At 45.9% G+C, this 23,024-nt stretch overlaps 1 pseudogene; it reads left to right on the forward strand.

Moving 5' to 3' along the window:
* Positions 1-6,890: 6,890 nt before the first annotated feature.
* On the forward strand, positions 6,891-9,784 carry LOC120941325 (annotated as a pseudogene).
* Positions 9,785-23,024: the final 13,240 nt, after the last annotated feature.

Here is a 23,024-nt window from a genome sequence, read left to right on the forward strand (position 1 = left end):
GCTATCCCCCTTTCAGTCCATTATGAATTCTGCTGCTAGACTTATACACCTCACTAACCGATCCGTGACTGCTGCTCCTCTGTGCCAATCCCTTCACTGGTTTCCCCTACCGCACCGTGTAAAATTCTAAATGCTAACCACAACATACAAGGTCATTCACAGCATTGCCCCCATCTACATCACCAACCTCATCTGAAGATATCGTCCAAATCGTCCCCTCCATTCCTCCTAGGACCTCCTGCTCTCTAGCTTCCTTGTTACCTCCTTCCATGCTCACCTTCAGGACTTCTACAGAGCCTCTCCCATCCTCTGGAACTCTCTGCCCCGGTATTTCCGATCAGCCCCTACCATGTCCACGTCCACCTTTAGGAGATCCTAAAAATCATTTATTCAGGGAAGCCTATCCCACACCCACCTAAGAACTGCCCCCGAGCCACCCCCATCAAATCATTTTCTGCAGCTATTACCTTATGTACCACCACCCCCTCCCTTTAGAATGTAAGCTGTATGAGCAGGGCCCTCCTGTACCTTTTGTATTGAATTGTACTGTAATTGTGCTGTCCCCCTATACATTGTAAAGCGCTGCGTAAACTGTTGGTGCTATATAAATTGTGTATAAAAATAATAATAATATAATAATAGTAATAATAATAATAATTAGCACTACCTTTCAGTAAAAATACCTGAACTGAGGAGAGTCCATAGAATGTAAGTGTGATTAGCGGGTTTCTACACATATCTGGCCATATAATGTACTGTATTTCGCTCACTTCTGAAGCTACAGATTGATATAGCATGAGCTGAAAGTTTTTATATTTACTAATTCTGCAGCTGCTCTTTAAAGGATTGTGCCCTTTGAAAAGGGTGGACAACCATCATTGGCCGTAACACATCTTTTGATACCATGGTGATTGGAGTTGTCCATGTGTCCCCAACATTTGTTTAAACCTATGACACTGGGATGGATTAAAGGGGTTGTAAAAGTTTATGTTTTTTTACCTTAATGCATTCCGTGCATTAAGGTGAAAAAACATCTGATGTTTTTTGCCCCCCCCCCCCCCCCAGCCCCCTGGTTTACTTACCTGAGCCCTCAAAAGTCCCACGTCGTGAACTAGCAGACTTCTCGACCAGGCTTTTCGGCTCTTCTCGGCTCATTTATTGGATGATTGATAGCAGTGCAGCCATTGGCTCCCACTGCTGTCAACCAAACCAATGATGCGGTGGGGCGGGGCCGAGTGATACAGTCGGCGGCTATAGCCACCGACTGTATCACGGGAGCGCGCCGGCAAGCTAACCCCCTTGGGGGAGAGCTTCCTATGCAGGGGGTTAGCTGATGCGGGGAGGAGCCAAGACAGCCACCGAGGGACCCCAGTAGACCAGGATCAGGGCCACTCTGTGCAAAACAAGCTGCACAGTGGAGGTAAGTATGACATGTTTGTTATTTTGTATTTTTTTTTTTATATTTGAACCTTTACAACCCCTTTAAGAAATCTAGAAAAGTGACGACAGAAAAGGACCGAGTGGGCCATCGAGTCTGCCCATTTTTTGTGTCTTTTTTTATTTTTTATTATTATTTTAATAATTTTTTCATTAACTTTGTTGTCTGACTGTAGACCTATGTTTATTCCAAGCATGTTTGAAGCCATTTACTGTTGACTGTCTCACTACCTCTGCTGGTAGTTTATTCCAATCATCAACTGCTCTTTCAGTAAAATAATGCTTTCTAAGATTAGTTTTGAACTTCCCTCCAGTTAGTTCTTGATTTTGGCTTTATATTGAAAAACCTGCCTTCCTGAACCGCATTCACCCCCTTGATGTCTTTAAAGGTTTCAATCATGTCTCCCCTTTCCCTTCTTTCCTCCAGACTGTACATAATACGGTCCTGAAGTCTCTCCTGATATGTTTTGTCTCCCAGACCTTTCACCATTTTGTTACCCCTACGCTGGACTTGTTCTATCTTATTAATATCTTTCTGTAAGTGAGGTCTCCAGAACTGTGAATTGCTTTCAATATCACAAGAACAAGTCAAGATGATTGTGACTAACTAGTATTACTATTATTAACTATTTGAATTTGCAATTAATGAGAAATGAACCACCACTGGCACTATGGTATGGTAAAAGAAACCCATACTCTATTAATTTGAAGGCTGCCATTGCTTACATTTCCTTTAAAAAATACTAGTAGCTTGGTTATTATTAGGATCTAGTGGATGTAGAACAAGTACGTGGCTTAGGAATTGTGGGCCAGATTCACGTAGAGCGGCGCAAATTTAGTTTGTCCTAACGTATGTCAGTTAGGTTAAGGTGGCTCAATTTTGTGACGTAAGTGCCGTATCCACAGAGCATTTGCGCCCAAATGTGCGCCCGCGTAACGTAAATACCGAGGCGTAAGGCGGGGTTATTGCAAGTGGGAAGGAAGTGGGCATGCTCCATTGAAATGAGCCATGACCCCATGCAAATGAAGGGCCGGCCGTACTGCTCATGCGCTCACGAATCTGCACCTCACTGGGCATGCTCAGACCTCGGCCCGGTGCAATCAGTGAGATAGGAAATAGGCCAAGCAGACTTAGTGAGATACGCCCTGTGTATAAATAGCCCCACACAAACGCCCTTCCTTTGCAAAAGTACATCCCTGTGTTCCCTTTCCCGAAGCAAGGTGATTTTGCTCTGTTGTCTGTGGCTGTGTGTTGGTTTGTGCAGGAGTGTAGTAGGTAAGAGTTATTGGATAGTGTTAGAGGAGTTTGTATTAGGTGTTTATTTGTTCTGAGTGTTTTTTGTGTCAGTTTTTTCTGTGTGGTTTTTTGAGTCTGTATTAGCTGTCAGTTAGTTTTTTTTTTTTTTTGCTGTGTGATTTTTGTGTTTGTTTGTTCTGTGTATTTTTGTCTCTGTTTGTTCTGTGTATTTTTGTGTTTGTTCTGTCTGATTTTTGTGTGTGTTTGGTGCTGAGTGCTGTGTGGTGTTATGGCACCCAAGAGGAGAAAGCTGAACTTCTCGGTGCGTGAGAAGCAAATCCTCGCTAGGGCCATCACCCGATTTGGGCGATATTTACATGGCCCTGAGAGCCGGGACACCACCCCGGCCAGGAAGTAGGCGATCCTTCAGCAGATTACTGATGAGATCAATGCGGGGGGGGGGGAGACGAGGACCCCCAGTGGGATAGCTAAGAATATCAATGATCTCAGGAGCCTGGTCCGTGATAAGGTGGCCAAGATTACAGCGCATGCCACGGGCACTGGCGGAGGACCACCTTGCCCCGTCAGGCTGACTGAGGAGGAGTGGGCAGTGGCCCGGTGCTTCCACAGCCAACAAGTGGTGGGCCTGCCTGGCTTTGACTCCGAGGAGGCCGTGAGGACAGGTAAGTTTTTTTTTGTTCTATCTGGTGAGTAGCATGTGTGGGGGGGGGGAAGGGAATATGTGCCAAGTGTGTGGATCCTCCAACCTGTGTATGTTTTGTGTCATCCACAGATGGCCAGGAGATTGCTGGGCCATCAGGCCAGTCTGCACCATCCCCCGGACAACAGGCTGCAGAAGAGCCCCAAGAAGGGCAGGAGTCCTCAGGGGAGGGGAGTGGCCACACCTCACATCATGAGGACGTTGAGGGGGAGGAGGAGGAGGGGGGAGGTTGGGGATGATCGGATGGACCTTGCCAGGGAAATCCTTTTGGCTTTGGATGATGCTCCCCCTGTTGCTCCCCCTGTGGCTGCCCCTGTGGCTGGCAGCAGTCAGGCCTCCATCAGGGGTAGCCCCTCCCACTCCTCCCCCAACAGGGCTCCCCCCAAGGGTCTCTCTCTCCCCTCCTCCCATGTCACAAGCCTCAGCTGCAGGCAGGAAGGCCACCCAGAAGACCAGGGGGGTGGCCGAGGTTCTGCCTGCCAATCTGCAGAGGGACCAGGCCCGGCAGACCCAACATCTTGGTCAGGTCACCCGGACTTTGGCCCAGATGGAGGACAGCCTGGGCTCAATTAAGGGCTCAATTAAGGACTCGGTCAGTGAATTGAGCACAAACTCGTTGGCGGTCATAACTTGCATTTGTGACCTGCAGACCGCCACTGCAGGCGTGTCCCTGGAGGTGAGTGCCCTGACCCAGGCTGTCCACGCCAATACCCAGGCTGTCCAGGCCAATACGGCTGCCCTCACTGTGGGCCTGAACAGGATAGCCGTGGCTTTGGAGGGCAGGCCAGCAGGAGGACAGTCACCAGGGGAGGCTCCTCCTTCCCCTGCTCCCCCCCATGAGTCTTCCCTGGTTGGCCTTGGCCGGCCCAGGCGTAGCTCACGCCGCCGCCGTTAATATTGGATGTACTTGGATGTAAAAATCTCAGTTACTTTTCCGAGTAACTAGTTACTTTGCCAACAAAGTAACTGAGTCATTAACTCAATTACTTTTTCGGACAAGTAACTTGTAATTGTAACTAGTTACTTTTTTAAAGGAAGATGAACAGCACTGTGTGCGAGTCACGCTGCGCTCTATGAATGGACAGGCGATCTCCTGGGACCTGTCACGTGTCTCTAGTAATTTGGGGGCCCTTCGCAGCTTTGTGGGGCCCTAAGCGGCTTGCATAGTGAGCCTATAGGGCGGATCGGCCCTGACAAGAATGGTTCACCAAACAATAAATATTTCAGTATTTCGACCATAAATTTACTTGTTTGCTTATGAAATGCAGGAAGGAGAACCACCATGGTAGTCCCAAGAATTGTAGGGAGATATTTACAGGGAAATTTATGAGTCGTTTTTAAACTTCTGTGATGGACTTTTTACCTATATGCTTCAGTTTAATCCTCCCTGCTTGTTTAAGGCTGTTAATTGTATTTACTCTTCTGCAGCTAGCCCTGTGTTTACTGGTTACTGTGATTAGATAAGTGGCTCATGTTAATTATGCTGATTGCTTCATTGTGATAATTATCTCTCTATATGCGGTGCCGAACCGGCTAGATACTGACTAGTTCAAAGAAATATCTTTATTTCAAAGGAGCTGTATTGAAGACCCCCCACTGTGTAAGGGGGGGCGGAGATTTGTCATTGTAACAGTTGTAACCACATATAAGCTCTGGTTTCTTACCATTAAAACTCTGTGTTATACCAGCATTAAGCCTTGGCTCATGTATGGATGCTGCTGTGATTTCTTTTATGGGAAGAAGGGACTGTTTGACGGGGATATCATACCAATATCGTCACAAATTGGTTGGCAGCAGCGGGATTTTCCCTTCTACTCTCCCTTACACCAGGATTCCAAGCAGACACTGGGAACAGTGAATGGAAGGCTGCTACACCCTGCTTAAAAGAAATACACTGAAAGAACTACTGGAAGTTCGTGGAAGGATTGCTAGCAACAAAACCAAGCGGGTCATCATAGCAGAATTAATGGAGCTAGACCAGGAGAACGTGATTGCAGCAACACCAGCAGTACAAGAGATGGAGACACCAGTGATTCAGGAGGAGTCACCAACCAACAAGCTAATGAGAGAGAAGCTAGCGTGGTTCGGCCCGAACCCAACGCCGGATGTGGTGCTGAAAGTGATGGACATGTTAGTAAACGCAGAGCTACAGAAGGCTAAAGAAATAAGAGACGCAGAACTACAGAAGGCTAAAGAAATAAGAGACGCAGAACTACAGAAGGATAAACAAATACGAGACGCAGAGCTACAGAAGGCTAAAGGAATAAGAGACGCAGAACTACAGAAGGATAAACAAATAAGAGACGCAGAACTACAGAAGGATAAACAAATAAGAGATGCAGAGCTACAGTTAAAACTGGCAGCAGTCCAACAAGCAGCCGCACCTTCTACGAACAGTGAGTACAGCACAGCAGACGCAAGGAAGATTCCGTTTAGCGCTTTTAAAGCTTTTGATGAAAAGGACTGTGAGATTGATAACTACCTGGCGGATTTTGAGCGACAATGTAACCTGCACCGAATAGCTAGAGGAGAGTGGGTTTCAATATTGTCAGGCAAACTGTCAGGCAAAGCTTCTGATGCTTTCCGGACCGTGCCAGATCAGGATATCCATAGCTACGCAAGGGTTAAAGAAGCGCTCCTGGCTCGTTATGCAGTAACCCCAGAGTCCCACCGACAGAAGTTCAGGGACTCACGCAAAACCACGAAAGACTCTTACGCAGAATGGGCATGCCAGTTGTCCCTGTCGGCCTCTAACTGGGTTAACAGCAGCCAGGCCACCACCGCAGAGGACATTTTGCAACTAATGCTCCTGGAGCAATTTTACAATCACATCCAGACGGATGTCAAAGATTGGGTGAGAGATCGCAGGCCCATGACTCTACCAGAGGCCGCGAAGTTGGCGGATGAATATGCGGATACTCGCAAGACAAACCAGGTCACACCACGGGTACAACCTCCACGACCAACGGCGCCCTCACACCCACCAGCCGCTAGATACCAACCTCCTAACAGACCGATGACATCTAGCCCTCGCTATCCACGCCAGGAGGACAACGAACAACGCTGCTTCCGGTGCAAACAGCTCGGTCACTTCAAGCAAAATTGCCCCATGAACGACAACACCAGGTCAAATTGGTCTCAACCTGTGTACCGCCCACCAGCAGCAGCCCATTGTGTAGACTCGGCTTGGGATCCCCAGGAGCTGGGTCAGGAAGAACCATTGGGCCCCCTTTACGAAGCCCTCACGGTACAATCTGTTATTACGGACAACCGGAAACACCATTGTCAGCTGGTCATGGTTAACGGAAAAACTGCCCGAGGATTAAGAGACAGTGGGGCGACCATCACGTTGGTACAAAGACACCTTATTACTGCATCAGAGAAACCGGGGAAATCAATTGCTGTGAAAGTGGCAGGGGGGCAGTATACCGTATTCCTACTGCACAGGTACACCTGGACTGGGGTGCGGGAGCTGGCGATGTTCATGTGGGCGTCATGAAAGACTTACCTTCTGAAGTCATCTTGGGCAACGACATTGGGCCCCTGACTTCGGCGTTCGCCTCTACCACCGCTCAGGAGGCCCACGCAGTAACCACCAGAGCACAAAGTCGCGCTGCCGAGAGCCATCCGCTTCCTACTGAGACCCAGGTAAGCCAACCCAACCTACCCTTGACTGTGGAACCCCTACCCTGGGACACCCCAGAGGACTTTGGGCGGGAGGTGACCGGAGACCCTTCCCTCAGAAAGTATCGAGAGAAAGTCAGGAGGGGCCAAGGGGGGTTAGAGAAGGAGCAATTTATCTGGGAGGAAGGCCATTTGTACAGGCTCACCGAGACCCGGGGTAATGCCCCAGGGCCTAAGCAAAAACGCCAGCTGGTAGTTCCCCGGAAGTACCGGCAGGAGTTATTGAGGATTGGGCACGACGTACCCTTGGCAGGCCATTTGGGAATATGCAAGACAGGGTATCGGATAACCCAGAACTTTTTCTGGCCTGGGGTATCCGACGACGTCAGGGCGTATTGTCAAACGTGCGAGGTATGCCAACGTATAGGTAAAAAGGGAGACCACCCAAAGGCTAAACTAGTTTCCATGCCCATTATTGAATAACCGTTCACAAGGGTAGCCGTGGACATTATAGGGCCCCTGGCCCAACCTAGCCGTTCCGGCAAGCGGTATATACTCACCGTAGTAGACTACGCCACCCGTTACCCCGAAGCGGTAGCTCTCTCTAACATACAGGCTGAGACTGTAGCAGAGGCCCTAGTTAAAGTATTTTCCCGAGTAGGCTTTCCCAAGGAGGTTCTGTCCGACCAAGGTACCCAATTCACGGCCGAGGTAACCCAGCAGATATGGAAAACCTGTGGAGTTAAATCCCTGACTAGCTCCCCATACCACCCCCAGACTAACGGCCTGTGCGAGCGCTTCAATGGACTGCTAAAGCAAATGTTGAAATCGTTCACAGGGGCGTACAAGGATTGGGAGCGATTCCTGCCGCACCTTCTCACCTTCTCTTTGCCTACCGAGAGGTACCGCAGGAATCGACCGGATTCTCACCCTTCGAACTTCTCTATGGGAGGCGGGTGAGGGGGCCCTTAGATCTCATCAAGGATCACTGGGAGGGGCAAACAGAAATTGAGGGGACCCCAGTTGTACCTTATGTCCTGGAGCTGAGGGATCGCATGGAGGAATTAGCCCAGACAGTGCGAGAGAACCTCCAGGCGGCCCAACAGCGCCAGAAGGTATGGTATGACCGACGGGCTAGGCACCGGAGCTTTCAGATAGGCCAAAAGGTCATGGTATTAAGGCCGGTCCGAACAGACAAGCTCCAGGCTGCCTGGCAGGGCCCCTATAAAGTTATAGGACAGATATGCGACACTACCTACACGATAGCCAGTTGCGAGGATGAAGATGTGAAACGAACCTTTCACATCAACATGCTCAAGGCCTATCAGGAACGGGCAGAGGAGGTAGCCGCTATCTGTGCACCAGCAGGAGAAGACACAGAGACCCTACCCCTTCCCGACCTATTGGGCAGTAGCGAAGGGATGACCCAGATAGAGAAAGTCCAGCTAGGTGAACAGCTGGAGCCGCAAGAGCGGGCTCAAGCTGGCCGCTTACTAGAAGAAAAACAGGCCACATTCTCTCAGGAGCCTGGATACACACGCCTAGCCGTACACAAGGTGGAGACTCCAGGACAGACACCCCTGAGACAGCCTCCTTACCGTATCCCCGAAGCAGTCCGGGAAGGAATGCGGAAGGAGATAGATGAGATGCTTCGGCTAGGCGTAATCGAACCCTCAGAAAGTCCTTGGGCCTCGCCGGTAGTCTTAGTGCCAAAGAAGGATGGGACAACCCGCTTCTGTGTAGATTACCGGCGCCTCAACGACAAGACAGTTATGGACGCCTATCCGATGCCACGGATGGACGAGCTGCTTGACCGTATCTCTGCAGGGAAGTATCTGACCACAATAGACCTATGCAAGGGATATTGGCAGATTCCTCTAGCAGAAGATGCCAGACTCAAGTCGGCCTTCATCACCCCGTTCGGCCTATACCAATTCCGGGTTATGCCGTTCGGGATGAAGAACGCCCCGGCCACCTTCCAACGGATGGTGGATCAGTTACTTGGGGGTCTCCAGAGCTTTGCATGCGCTTATCTGGATGACATCGCCATCTACAGCGATACATGGGAAGCGCACCTAGAGCACGTAGGGGTAGTATTGGATAGGATCAAGGGGGCCGGGCTGACCCTGAAACCCGACAAATGTCATTTGGGTATGGCAGAGGTACAATATTTGGGCCACCGAGTAGGATGTGGTAAGCAACGGCCGGAGCCGGCCAAGATCGAGGCCGTTGCCAATTGGCCCACTCCCCACACCAAGACACAAGTCATGGCTTTCTTGGGCACAGCCGGCTATTACAGACGCTTTGTACCCGACTATAGCGCCCTGGCCAAACCCCTGACCGACTTGACCAAAAAGAAGCTACCCCGACAAGTCCTGTGGTCCCCGGAATGCGAGGTGGCTTTCCAAACCCTAAAGACTGCTCTGGTTAATGCTCCGGTGTTGGTTACCCCAGATCCTAACAAAAGATTTATTGTCCACACAGATGCTTCAATGTTTGGACTGGGGGCAGTACTAAGCCAGATCGGGGAGGATGGAGGAGAGCACCCGGTGGCATACCTGAGTCGGAAGCTGTTGCCAAGGGAGGTCAGTTACGCCACCATTGAAAAAGAGTGTTTGGCCTTGGTATGGGCACTCAAAAAGCTCACACCTTACCTTTATGGCCGGGCTTTCACTCTCATCACCGATCACAACCCCTTGGTGTGGCTTAACCGGGTTTCAGGGGACAACGCCCGTTTGCTACGCTGGAGCTTGGCCTTACAGCCCTATGACTTTACGATTCATTACCGCCCAGGCAAGCAAAACAGGAATGCTGCTGGATTGTCACGCCAAACGGAGTTAACCTCGGACTAAAAGCTCTGAACCCGTCAACCCTACTGGACCAGGAAAGGTCCAACCGGGTTTTCCGGAGCAGGGAGAAAAAGGGGGGCCATTGTGATGGACTTTTTACCTATATGCTTCAGTTTAATCCTCCCTGCTTGTTTAAGGCTGTTAATTGTATTTACTCTTCTGCAGCTAGCCCTGTGTTTACTGGTTACTGTGATTAGATAAGTGGCTCATGTTAATTATGCTGATTGCTTCATTGTGATAATTATCTCTCTATATGCGGTGCCGAACCGGCTAGATACTGACTAGTTCAAAGAAATATCTTTATTTCAAAGGAGCTGTATTGAAGACCCCCCACTGTGTAAGGGGGGGTGGAGATTTGTCATTGTAACAGTTGTAACCACATATAAGCTCTGGTTTCTTACCATTAAAACTCTGTGTTATACCAGCATTAAGCCTTGGCTCATGTATGGATGCTGCTGTGATTTCTTTTATGGGAAGAAGGGACTGTTTGACGGGGATATCATACCAATATCGTCACAACTTCCTTTTTGAGAATAATATACCTGAAATAATGTTCAGAATTTTTTTTTATGCAACCTGATTCAGGTCTTCTCTTGCCGGATACAAGGTATAATAAAGCTTTTTATGGAGACTGTGGAATGACAGGTAGTTACCCATGCTTCAGTTATGTGATCGATGTTAATTCACTTTACCTTAACTAACCTCCTGATGACCTGCCCTATATATTCTCAGAGACATTCCTGAACTACCCGTAATGGTTCACTGTAAGAATGGAACTGCGGGGGGGGGGGGGGGGGGTAGCATGCTGTTAATGAGTCACTGATCTCAGTTACGCTGAACTCCGAACACACAAACTTTCATAAAATATATTTCTCTTTAGCCACAAAGGATATAATCCATATTTTTTGCAAGAAAATTACTTAGAACCCACAAACATTATAAATATATATATATATATATATATATATATATATATATAAATATATATATATATATATATATATATATTTTAGCAGAGAATCTAGAGAATAAAATGCCGATTGTTGCAATATTTTATGTCTCACGGTATTTGTGCGGCGGTGTTTCAAATGCAACTTTTTGGGAAAAATGTACTTTCATGAATTAAAAAAAAAATCAAAAAGTAAAGTTAGCCCAATTTGTTTGCATAATGTGAAAGATGATGTTACGCCGAGTAAATAGATACCAAGCATGTCACGCTTTATAATTTCACTCACTCGTGGAATGGCGACAAACTACGGTAACTAAAAATCTCTGTAGGCGACGCTTTAAACTTTTTTTACGGTTACCAGGTTAGAGTTACAGAGGAGGTCTAGTGCTAGAATTATTGCTCTCGCTCTGATGATCGCGGCGATACCTCACATGTGTGATTTGAACACCGTTTTCATATGCGGGCGCGACTTCCGTATGCATTTTCTTTGTTGCGCAAGCTCGCGGGGAGGGGGGAGCTTTACATTTTTTTTTTTCTTTTACAGTGATATATGGGGGTCAATAAGACCCCACATCTCACCACTAGGCTGGGAAGCCTAAAATATGCAGAGGCCGGGTGTGACGTCATAACATCGTGCCCCGGCCTTCAAATGAATGTGCTGCAAAATCGCACTGCAGGAATGCACAGGAATTCTGGTGTAAACCGGCCCTAAGGGCTAATTAATTCCAAAAGGATTCAGAAAATTGCAACTTTCCTCATTATAACACTGAAAATGTTGGTTATAAAGAGTGCAGACCCTCCCATTAACAATTCATTCTTGCAAGGACTGCAAACCCCCCACCCACCACCACCTTCTGTCCTTATCCTGGATGTGAGAGCAGCGATCAGATGTGACCATCTTCCAGCGTGGCGGGCTCAGGGAAAGCTGCTCTGGTGTCCTCTCCTTTAGCAGCTTCTGTTGTGTCTCTTCTCTGCTCCTCCCGGTGCTAGGCGTCCAATAGGATCATTTTGGCCAATCGGGAAATAGGTTTCATACCTGCATCCCAATAGGCCGAATTTTCATTTGCTGTTGCAACACACCTGAGTGAGCTCCAGACGTAATGCTCTGCGTCCCGAGTCAACCCTATTTTGAAGCCTATTGGAGCCTCTGGCTCTAACCAGGTTCTTAAAAAAAAAACTGGCTGCTATAATTCATATGATCTGAAAGGGGCCAGACACATGAATAGGTGGTGGCCGTGGATATATTCATGCTATGCATACATCTATCCACTGCATATATGGGGGTGGCTGGAGAGAGGAGGCGGTGCCTGGGCACCCCTAATGGATGGGCTACCACTGGAGGGTGTGCATAGCTAAAAAAAGCCCCTGCAGAAAAAAGGAAAAAAAATACCCATGAAGACTCCTGGGATGTATGACAGTTTTGGCCCAGGCCATAAACCAGGAAGCAACTGAAGAGATGTAAATGTAATGGCCTACTTTAAATTTAGAGGGTAGTCTGAGAGTTAGTTGACTCAGACTGTATGATTTTTCACTAAATTTGGGCCTCTGTTCCAGCCATGGCTGTACTGTGACCACTATTGTTGTCTGGGGCGTTGTTATCATCCCAGGCCAAGGGTGGCAGCAGTCAGGTCAAGGTGTTTTGGGTCTTGGCAGCCAATCAGAGGGATGCTGGGGAGGAGTACTTGAGGGACAGACATCACTAGTCCGGGGTCGTGGTCGATTCTGGGTCTGTCGTCCCACCACCCCCCGTGTGTAGCCCTCCTGGCCGGGGGTGCGTGTTCAAGTGTTCCTGGCTCCGGAACCACGTTGAACCAGGGTTGTGATCTACTAAGTAGGCCTGGTAGTCCGACTTGGTCTACGCTTACAGAGTGGTATTGTGCTGTCCGTCCTGAGGGAGGAAGCCACTCGATGAAGAACCTGTCTTGGAGAGCACGAGGCTGGTATCTCAGGAGAGGCCTTGAACTTCATCGAAGGACACACCATTACTGAAAGGCTGAGTGATGGTCGCCTGTCAGTTCTAAGGGCCAGATTCAGGTACATTAGCGCCGGTGTAACGTAAGCCGTTTACGTTACATCGCCGCAAGTTTTCAGTTTTAATGCCCGATCCACAAAGCACTTACCTGGAAACTTGCGGCGGTGTATCGTAAATACGTCCGGCGCAAGGCGGTCCAAATCGAATGGGCGGCTAACATTTAAATTAGGCGCGCTCCCGCGCCGGACCTACTGCGCATGCTCCGCTTCTTAACTCCCGCAGTGCTTTGCGCGAAGTGACGTCATTTTTTCGAACGGCGACGCGCGTAGCGTACTTCCGTAATCCCGGACGTGTTACGCAAACGACGTGAAATTTTAAATTTCGACGCGGGAACGACGGCCATACTTTAGACAGCAATACGATTGCTGACTAAAGTTAAGGCACCCAAAACGACGACTAACTTTGCGACGGGAAACTAGACTAGCGGCGACGTAGCGAACGCGAAAAAACGTTGTGGATCGCCGTAACTCCTAATTTGCATACCCGACGCTGGTTTACAACGCAAACTCCCCCCAGCGGCGGCCGCGGTACTGCATCCTAAGATCCGACAGTGTAAAACAATTACACCTGTCGGATCTTCTGGCTATCTATGCGTAACTGATTCTATGAATCAGTCGCATAGATACTCTGAGAGATACGACGGAGTATCTGAGATACTCCGTCGTATCTCCGCTGTGAATCTGGCCCTAAGTTCACAAGAAGTTGATCGGGAGAGAACCGGGTGCTGAATCCTGTGCTGAGAGGATTTTGGACCGGATATCCCTCCATCTTTGGGAAGGTCTGTGGCAGAGACTTTACCAAGTTTCCGTGTGACATCCTGGCTGCTAGGCTGGTGAGAGAGGCCTATCCGGGGGCACAATACCCGCTCTGGCTAGAGTGGCGACGAAAGCTACATTGCTGGAAGCAGGAGTGTTTCCGAACAAAAGTTATACACCTGAACCTACTACCTATTACCCTTCCACCCCTTTAACTACTTATTTTATTCTTTTATCAAGTTTGGCAAATAAAGCAAAGAAAAAGGAGTATAAAGTGTGGACATTGAACTTTTCTCAACTCTCATCTGACGGCAAGGGAATAGAGGTAACATGCCACCCAAAACAATCCAGCAGCTCCTTCGGGGGTAGTGCTACATAAAAAAAAAAAAAAGGTTAAAACAAGAAAATATAATATACCTTCCTATCCATGTACTAATGCTAGCAGCATAAGGATTAATTATAGTTAAATCACATTGAGCGAATTTAGTTCTGCTTTAAAGTGTTACTAAACCCTGGCAGGGCTGATGTTAGAAATCACGGGGCCCCGTACTGCCTACCTGGCAGGGCCCCCCTCAAATATATATAAATATATATATAAATATTTTCACAATAAACATACTAAAACCATTCATAGCGGATACACAGATAACAGCGAAGCTGTGTGAATTAGCCCTTTTTTAACCACTTCATTACTGGGCACTTAAACCCCCTTCGTGTCCAGACCAATTTTCAGCTTTCAGGGCTGACACATTTTGAATGACAATTGCGCGGTCATACAACACTGTATCCAAATTATATTTTTATCTTTTTTTTCCCACAAATAGAGCTTTCTTTTGGTGGTAATTGATCACCTTTTTTTTTTTTTGCGCTATAAACATAAAAAAACAGAACATTTTGAAAAAAAACACAATATTTTTTACTTTTTGTTATAATAATATCCCAATTTTTTTAAAAAAATATAAAAATTTCCCTCGGTTTAGGCTGATACGTATTATTCTACATATTTTTGTTAAAAAAATCGCAATAAGCGTATATTGATTCGTTTGCGCAAAAGTTATAGCGCCTACAAAATAGGGGATAGATTTATGATTTTTTTTTTCTTTACTAGTAATAGCAGCGATTTGCGATTTTTTTGTCAGGCCTGCGATATTGCGACGGACATATCGGACACTTTTGACACAATTTTGGGACCATTCACATTTATACAGCGATCAGTGCTATACAAATGCACTAATTACTGTATAAATGTGACTGGCAGTGAATGGGGTTAACACTAGGGGGTGAGGAAGGGGTTAAATGGGTTAAATGTATTCCCTCATTGTGTTCTTACTGTGTGGGGGGAGGGGGGTGACTGGGGGAGGTGACCGATGCTGTGTCCCTATGTAAAGGGACACAGATCGGTCTCCTCTCTCCCTGACAGCACGTGGAGCTCTGTGTTTACACACTGAGCTCCACGTCCTGCTGTGTCACCGACGATCGCGGGTGTAGAGCGGACATCGCGGCCGCCAGGCACTCGCATCGGCTCCCGAGCGATGCGCCGGGCACGTTGTTTCCCCGCTGCGCGCCCCCAGCGGCGTGCATGGGGAATCACAACAACAGGACGTCTAAAGACGTCCACTCGGCACTTGAGAGCCGCGCTGTGGACGTCTTTCGTCTATAGCGCGGCCCTCTAGTGGTTAAATAGTTTTCAACATTTTTGAACAAAAACATTTGATAATTTTTTTTTAAATAAATAAATAATTTTATTTTACAATTTTTACAAATTATTTTTATACAATTTTCATTTTTTTTTTTACAATGGATTAAAACAATACAGGGTTATTTTTTATTTTTTTTAACAGAACAAGGAAGCCGGCAGTTGTGTCTGTGTCTCTCCCTGCAACAGCTAAAAGTCGGAGGGAGGGTTTTCAGCTTCTGCCAATTGCCGCACAGGGCATCCTGTAATTGCCCCTCCTTCCCTCTGGTGTTTGGGCCCTCCTGTGTGCCCGGGCCCCCTACAGGAGGACTGGTGGTCCCCCCCTATCCGCGGCCCTGAACCCAGGACCCTACATTCTACAAGCGGAAGGCCTCTGCTACATAGAATGAGGATGGAATTTCCTGTACTGTATATCAACTGTGTTTAATAGATGTGTAATCACATGTTCTCATTGCAGTGACTGCATTTAATTAGAATCTTTACCAAAGATTCTATATATAATAATTTTTTGTCACGAGTCAGGATTTTAGTCCAGACCGTTTATTATCTAGCGCTGCACTTTATTTCCTAAACTGTGTTGAATCCTCAGTACAGCAGAAATCAGGTTGCAAGTAGAAAGGGTCTGTGCTATGAACCAGTTTGGCCTGTTGGGCTCTACTGCATTGTGCCATGCTGTCATCCAGACAGGAACACAGGAGGAAAGGGACATGGGGAAAACTTCAGCACCATGTTGGCTGATTCACAGTCCAATGTAGAGTTGCAAGATCTAAATATTGGTGTCACTGTAGTGGTGTGGTAAGAGGTTGTAAATCACAAAAGTAGCTGAATATTACGAAGTTTTGGTATTTCAGTTATGCCATGGCTGTTTGACCACAGTTCTTCTTTAAGTTGTAGCTTCGCCCAAGTGCTTTCTTCCTATCTCCATAATTGCCATACCATATTGCTGCGTTCCAGTTATTTTAGGTGGTTTTGTAGCATACAAACAGTACACAGAGTCTAGTATGGCCCATAGAGAAATCACTCAGGGATTTTCCAAAGATGAATCATCGTACCCACCTGAAAACTGACCACTTTACAGACAGACTACAGAGCGGCTCAAATAGAATATCTTCCACTTTTAGTTATGAATTCAAACTCTGTACAGTACTTTTTTTCTTTTTTTTGTTGTTGTTCCAAGAACCTTGTGGTTTTCACTGTTGTTTGATGGGTGTAAAGTACGGGAAAGCGCCCCCTGCTTGTTAGAAGTACTAGTGAAATGACTGTGTTTCCAGTTATGCAGGACGGAATTTGTTCCGCTCCTCCGAAAGGCTGAAGATAACGCCGTCATTGAGGTATATTTAAATTGAGCTTGCTGTACGTTGTCTAGTCATTCTGAAACTACATAGGACATGGAACGCTTTGAGTACAGTCATTGTGACTATGACAATGACATTTCCGATGGCATTTGTAACGTGATGTATCATTGTTTATAAACAACAAATACTGTATACAGTATATATTTTTTTACTTTAACCACTAAAGATGCCTTATACCAGGCATGTCCAAAGTCCGGCCCGCGGGCCAAATGCGGCACCCCTGTTGATTTAATATGGCCCCTTTGGGGATTTAAATATATATATTGTTTGTGGCCCCCATATATATACTGTATTTATCGGTGCTGCCTTGGAGGGGACAGAGAGGGGGCAGGACGAGCACCACCAGATTACATGAAGAGAATCTCCTGTTTACTCAGCAGCGTCTCTATTGGAAGTCCCGTCTCCTGGGAAGCCATTGGACGATTGTTCTGTCTATCATAAGAGGCGGGACTTTGTATTAAAGAGGCCACAGGGTAAACAAGACATTCTCCTGTTTGTAATCGGTCGGCACTCGTCCCGCCCCCTCTCTCTACCCTCCGAGGCTGCAGATGGGCATCGTTCAGGCTGAACTGATGGCAATGGTAAGGCTGCTTTCATGGCACATGTGAGGCTGCATTCATGGCAATGGTAAAGCTGCATTCATGGCAATGGTGAGGCTGCATTCATGGCAATGGTAAGCCTGTGTGTGTTATACGCCAATAAATACGGTATATCCAAATAACACGCCCAAGCTCATCCTTAGTCCTAAGCAGCGCTCTGGGATTCGTTGGGGCCACAAATAAAATATATATAGTTTATCCAAATAACACGCCCAAGCTCATCTCTTCACCACACACAGCCACGAAGGCAAGATAATTCTTGTTGGGCAGTGTATTAGTGCTCAGACGAACACACTTGGACAGAATTTTAATGGTTCAAAGAATGTCAGGCAAAATAGTCGGCCCTCACGCATGTTCACTTAATCAAATCTGGCCCTCTTTGAAAAAAAAATTGACACCCCTGCCTTATACAGTGGAAACTCGGATTACGAGTAACATGGTTAACAAGTGTTTCGCAATACGAGCACTGTATTTTTTAAAATCCTAACTTGGTTTGCGAGTGTTGTTTTGCAGGATTCAGGCCAAAGCGGGGTGCAGTACCGCATTTGGCCTGAGGTGGGGGGGTTGCGCCGGAGCCGAGCGAAGCCTAACGGCACCGCTTGGAGCCGATCAGCGCCATTCAAAGCCGTTTTGAAATGCTCGGAAAGACTCTGAAATATTCCATTACCAAGCTGTCCTCTGGCTCTTACCGGCTATTTCTGAGGCTCTCTGCCCCCCCTACCTCTGGCCACATGCGGTATTGCATGCCATTAAAGTCAATGCGGAACAAATTATTTTCGTTTCCATTTGATATGCGAGTACTTTGGATTACAAGCGTTCTCCTAGAACGGATTATGCTCGTAATTCCACTGTATCTCCCAGAAGATGGATGCAAAGTCATTCTAAAGCCTCGTACATATGATCGGATTTCCATCGGACAAATCCGTGGAATTTTGTGCAAAGCGCGTTGGCCGTGAACTTGGTATGCATACAGACATAGTTACATGGTTACATAGTTACATAGTTAATCAGGTTGAAAAAAGACACAAGTCCATCCAGTTCAACCCTAAAAAATGTATAAAAATAAAATAAAAAATATCGTACAATCCCAATTCTATACCCACAGTTGATCCAGAGGAAGGCAAAAAAAACAGCAGAGCATGATCCAATTTGCTACAGCAGGGAAAAAAATTCCTTCCTGATCCCCCGAGAGGCAATCCGATTTCCCCCGGATCAACTTTACCTATAAATGTCAGTACTCAGTTATATTATGTACATTTAGGAAAGTAAAAAATAAAATAGAAAAAGTGCAGCGCAAAACTCAAATATATTAATGATACTGGTATACTCAAACACCAATACCATAAGTGTGAATATGAATATGCAGAAAAAAAAACAAAAAAAATATTAAAAATTAAATACAATTCAAACAAACAGTCCAAAAGTCCATAAGTGTCAGAAGATGAGTGAATTAAACAAAAATAAATCTCCACCACGTGACAATCCACCAAAATTTTGAAGTGATCCCTCCACCGTTGTAGATGGCTACTCTCACCTTCATATATGGACCACTGAGTTAACAGATGGTCAATAAAGCAAATCAAATAGGCAGGTCATGAACAGGAACCAGGCTGATGTATTAGATCCTCATAAGACAACCAAACCGCAAAGGACAGGTGCATGTAAAGAGATAATCACAGACTAAGTGCTCACTGTTGCAATGTGTGGATTTATTCTTTAAAAGAAGCAAAAGTCAGGCTACTCACATTTGGCCAGACAAAAAACGGCATGAAGTAACAATCTTTAGGAATGAACAGCAGATGAGCGACGTGATGTTTCAGGCTCCTAAACCACCGATTTAGGAAAGTATCCAGACCTTTCTTAAAGCAATCTACTGAGCTGTCCAGAACCACCTCTGGAGGGAGTCTGTTCCACATTTTCACAGCTCTTACTGTGAAGAAACCTTTCCGTATTTGGAGATTAAATATTTTTTCCTCTTTTGTGTTGACCGTAAAGTGAATAACTCAACACCAAGTTCACTATATGGACCCCTTTTTATATTTGTACATGTCGATCATATTCCCCCCCCCCCCTCATTAATCTCCTCTTCTCAAGAGTGAAAGACGGCAGAACTTTCTCAGCCAACATACATGAAACTACGTGGTTTTTCAGCTCTTTAGTGCCACCCTTTGGGCAACTTCTGCTAATGTTGTCTTATGGTTAGCATTGCTTTGGAGCATGCGTGTTTGTACTTTGGATTTTTTTCTGATAGACTTGTGTACACACAATCAGATAATCCGACCGCACACATTTGTTGTGGGAAAATTTAAAGCATGCTATCCAACATTTGTTGTCATAAATTCCGACAATTGTCCGATGGAGCATACAAACGGTCAGTTTTTCCGACAAAACCCTGCCTTTACACAATTGTTAATGAGAAATCTCCCAGTACTGTGGTTATCAGGAAACAGACAACCAGGAAGTGTCCAGAACAGAGAGGAATTACAGCAACATCAAAGCAAAAATGAACAATGAGGACATGAAACCAGGACTACAGTAAGGTAAATGAAGCTATTTAGCTAAAAAAAAAAAATCCTTTACTGACCCTTTAAACCCCACCAAATGAGGGCTGCATTTGTAAAAGATAGAAATGATTGAGGAGAGACCAAAATGGCTCCACATCCAACTTTTGTTTTAAATATAATTTGTAGTTAACTCTAATTCGTTATTTAACCCAAAAACTTGTACATAAAATTTTAGTTAAAGCCAAACTCTGAGATGAGCAAATACTGTCTCAATACAAGAGTCATGTGTATTGTTCCTTGAATCCCGATGTGCTTTGTGTATTTCTTCCAAATCTGTGCAGTAATCCAGTGTGAGACTTTTCCTTCCTAAAGACTGCTCACTGCTGCTCTCTCTCCTTGTGCAGGGAGACTGGTCTTGTGTCCGCCCCTCCTGTAGTTTTCTACAGGCAGTCTGTGGTGGGTGGAGCCTGCTGAGTCCCTCCCACAGCTCAGCTCTCTGCACAGGCAATGTACAGCACAGTGATGATGTCACAGCTACATTTTTATGGTAATATCTGTTTTTGCAAAGGCATTTGGGGCATACAAAGTGGATGAATATAATTTGTGACTACTACAGAATATATTAACATTACAGTTTTTGTGCCTGAAGTTCAGCTTTAACACCTATTATTGTCATTAAACCCTTCATTTCCTTCCCCTGGCTTTTTTTATCATTTTACATTTGTGTTAGTTTAGCTTTGTTTGTGTATGTTTGACTTTGGCATCCTCGTCTTGGGCACCAGAAGACCTTGTCCTGGCACTAATCATCAGGCAGAGATGTGGGCTTCCAAAGAAGGACCTTCCCAGAAAGAAGACTCAGGACCTCACGCATGTTGTCATGGATTCAGGCAAGTATTTTTAAGTTTTTAGATTAATCTTAATTATTACAAATGTAAGTGGAGGATTAGCTAAAGCAGTAGTGGTGTGTGTGCAAAACTTTATTTGAGTTCAGCTTTAAGTCAACTCAGAAGTAGTTGGTAATGTTGACATGTGCCCTACCAATTCATTTAAAGTGTGATATTTAACCACTTGCTTACTGGGCACATAAACCCCCTCCGTGCCCAGGCGAAATTTCAGCTTCCGGCACTGCGTCGCTTTAACTGACATTTGCGCGGTCGTGCGACGTGGCTCCCAAAAAAAATTGACGTCCTTTTTACCCACAAATAGAGCTTTCTTTTGGTGGTATTTGATCACCTCTGCGGTTTTTATTTTTTGCGCTATAAACAAAAAAAGAGCGACAATTTTAAAAATATATATATATTTTTTACTTGTTGCTATAATAAATATCCCAATTTAAAAAAAAAAAATAATAATAATTCTCAGTTAAAGTGGAAGTAAACCCTCCTATTGTTTTCAGCCAAGGAAGCTGCCATCTTGGCCTCTGTTTAATCTGCAACTGCCACGATGCTGCACATGTGATCAGTTTGGTTGAGAGCACAAGCAAATGTGACGTCTAGCATTTCCGGCATGCCGGGAATGTTAACATTTTTTTTAAACTATCAAATAGATGGGTTTACTTCCGCTTTAAGGCCGATACGTATTTTTCGACGTATTTTTGTAAAAAATAAAATAAAATCGCAATAAGCGACTGGTTTGCGCAAAAATTATAGCGCCTACAAAATGGGGAACAGAATTATGATTTTTTTTTATTCTTATTTTTTTTACTAGTAATGGCGGCGATCTGCGATTTTTATTGGGACTGCGATATTGCGGCGGACATATCGGACACTTTTGACACAAATTTGGGACCATTCACATGTATACAGCGATCAGTGCTATAAAAATGCACTAATTACTGTATAAATGTGACTGGCAGGGAAGGGGTTAACACTAGGGGATGAGGAAGGGGTTAAATGTGTATCCTGGGTGTGTTCTAACTGTGTGGGGGGAGGGGGGTGACTGGGGGAGGTGACCGATGCTGTCTCCCTATGTACAAGAGACACCAGATCGGTCTCCTCTCCTCTGACAGCACGTGGAGCTCTTTACACACAGAGCTCCACGTCCCTGCTGTGTTCCCGCCGATCGCGTGTACCCGGCGGACATCGCGGCCTCCATAGTTACATAGTTAGTCAGGTTGAAAAAAGACACAAGTCCATCCAGTTCAACCACAAAAAATAAACAAACAAAATAAAAAACACAGTACAATCCCATACACCCAACTCCATACCCACAGTTGATCCAGAGGAAGGCAAAAAACCCCAGCAGAGCATGAGATCCAATTTGCTACAGCAGGGGAAAAAATTCCTTCCTGATCCCCCGAGAGGCAATCGGATTTACCCTGAATCAACTTTACCTACAAATCTTAGTACTCAGTTATATTCTGTACATATAGGAAAGTATCCAGGCCTTTCTTAAAGCAATCTACTGAGCTGGCCAGAACCACCTCTGGAGGGAGTCTGTTCCACATTTTCACAGCTCTTACTGTGAAGAAACCTTTCCGTATTTGGAGGTGAAATCTCTTTCCTCTAGACGTAAAGAGTGCCCCCTTGTCCTCAGTGTTGACCGTAAAGTGAATAACTCAACACCAAGTACACTGTATGGACCTCTTATATATTTGTACATGTTGATCATATCCCCCTAATTCTCCTCTTCTCAAGAGTGAATAAATTCAGTTCCTCTAATCTTTCCTCATAGCTGAGCTCCTCCATGCCTCTTATCAGTTTGGTTGCCCTTCTCTGCACTTTCTCCAGTTCTCCGATATCCTTTTTGAGAACTGGGGCCCAAAACTGAACTGCATATTCCAGATGAGGTCTTGCTAATGATTTGTACAGGGGCAAAATGATATCTCTGTCTCTGGAGTCCATACCTCTCTTATACAAGAAAGGACTTTGCTCGCTTTGGAAACCGCAGCTTGGCATTGCATGCCATTATTGAGCTTATGATCAACTAAAACCCCCAGATCCTTCTCCACTACAGATCCCCCCAGTTGTACTCCCCCTAGCATGTATGATGCATGCATATTCTTATTCCCTAAGTGCATAACTTTACATTTATCTACATTAAACCTCATCTGCCACTCAGTCGCCCAATTAGACACGCATCAGCTCTTCAGCGATGCGCCGGGACAGTGTTTACCCGCTGCGCGCCCCCCAATGGCGCGCGCGGGTAATGCACTTTAAAAGACGTCCAAAGACGTCCACTTGGCACTTGAGAGCCGCGCTGTGGACGTCTTTTGTCTATAGCGCGGGTCTCACGTGGTTAATGACAGGTCCACTTTAAGATGAGAA

This window comes from Rana temporaria, chromosome 5, assembly GCF_905171775.1.
Source record: "Rana temporaria chromosome 5, aRanTem1.1, whole genome shotgun sequence".
In the NCBI taxonomy this organism is placed as follows: Eukaryota; Metazoa; Chordata; class Amphibia; order Anura; family Ranidae; genus Rana; species Rana temporaria.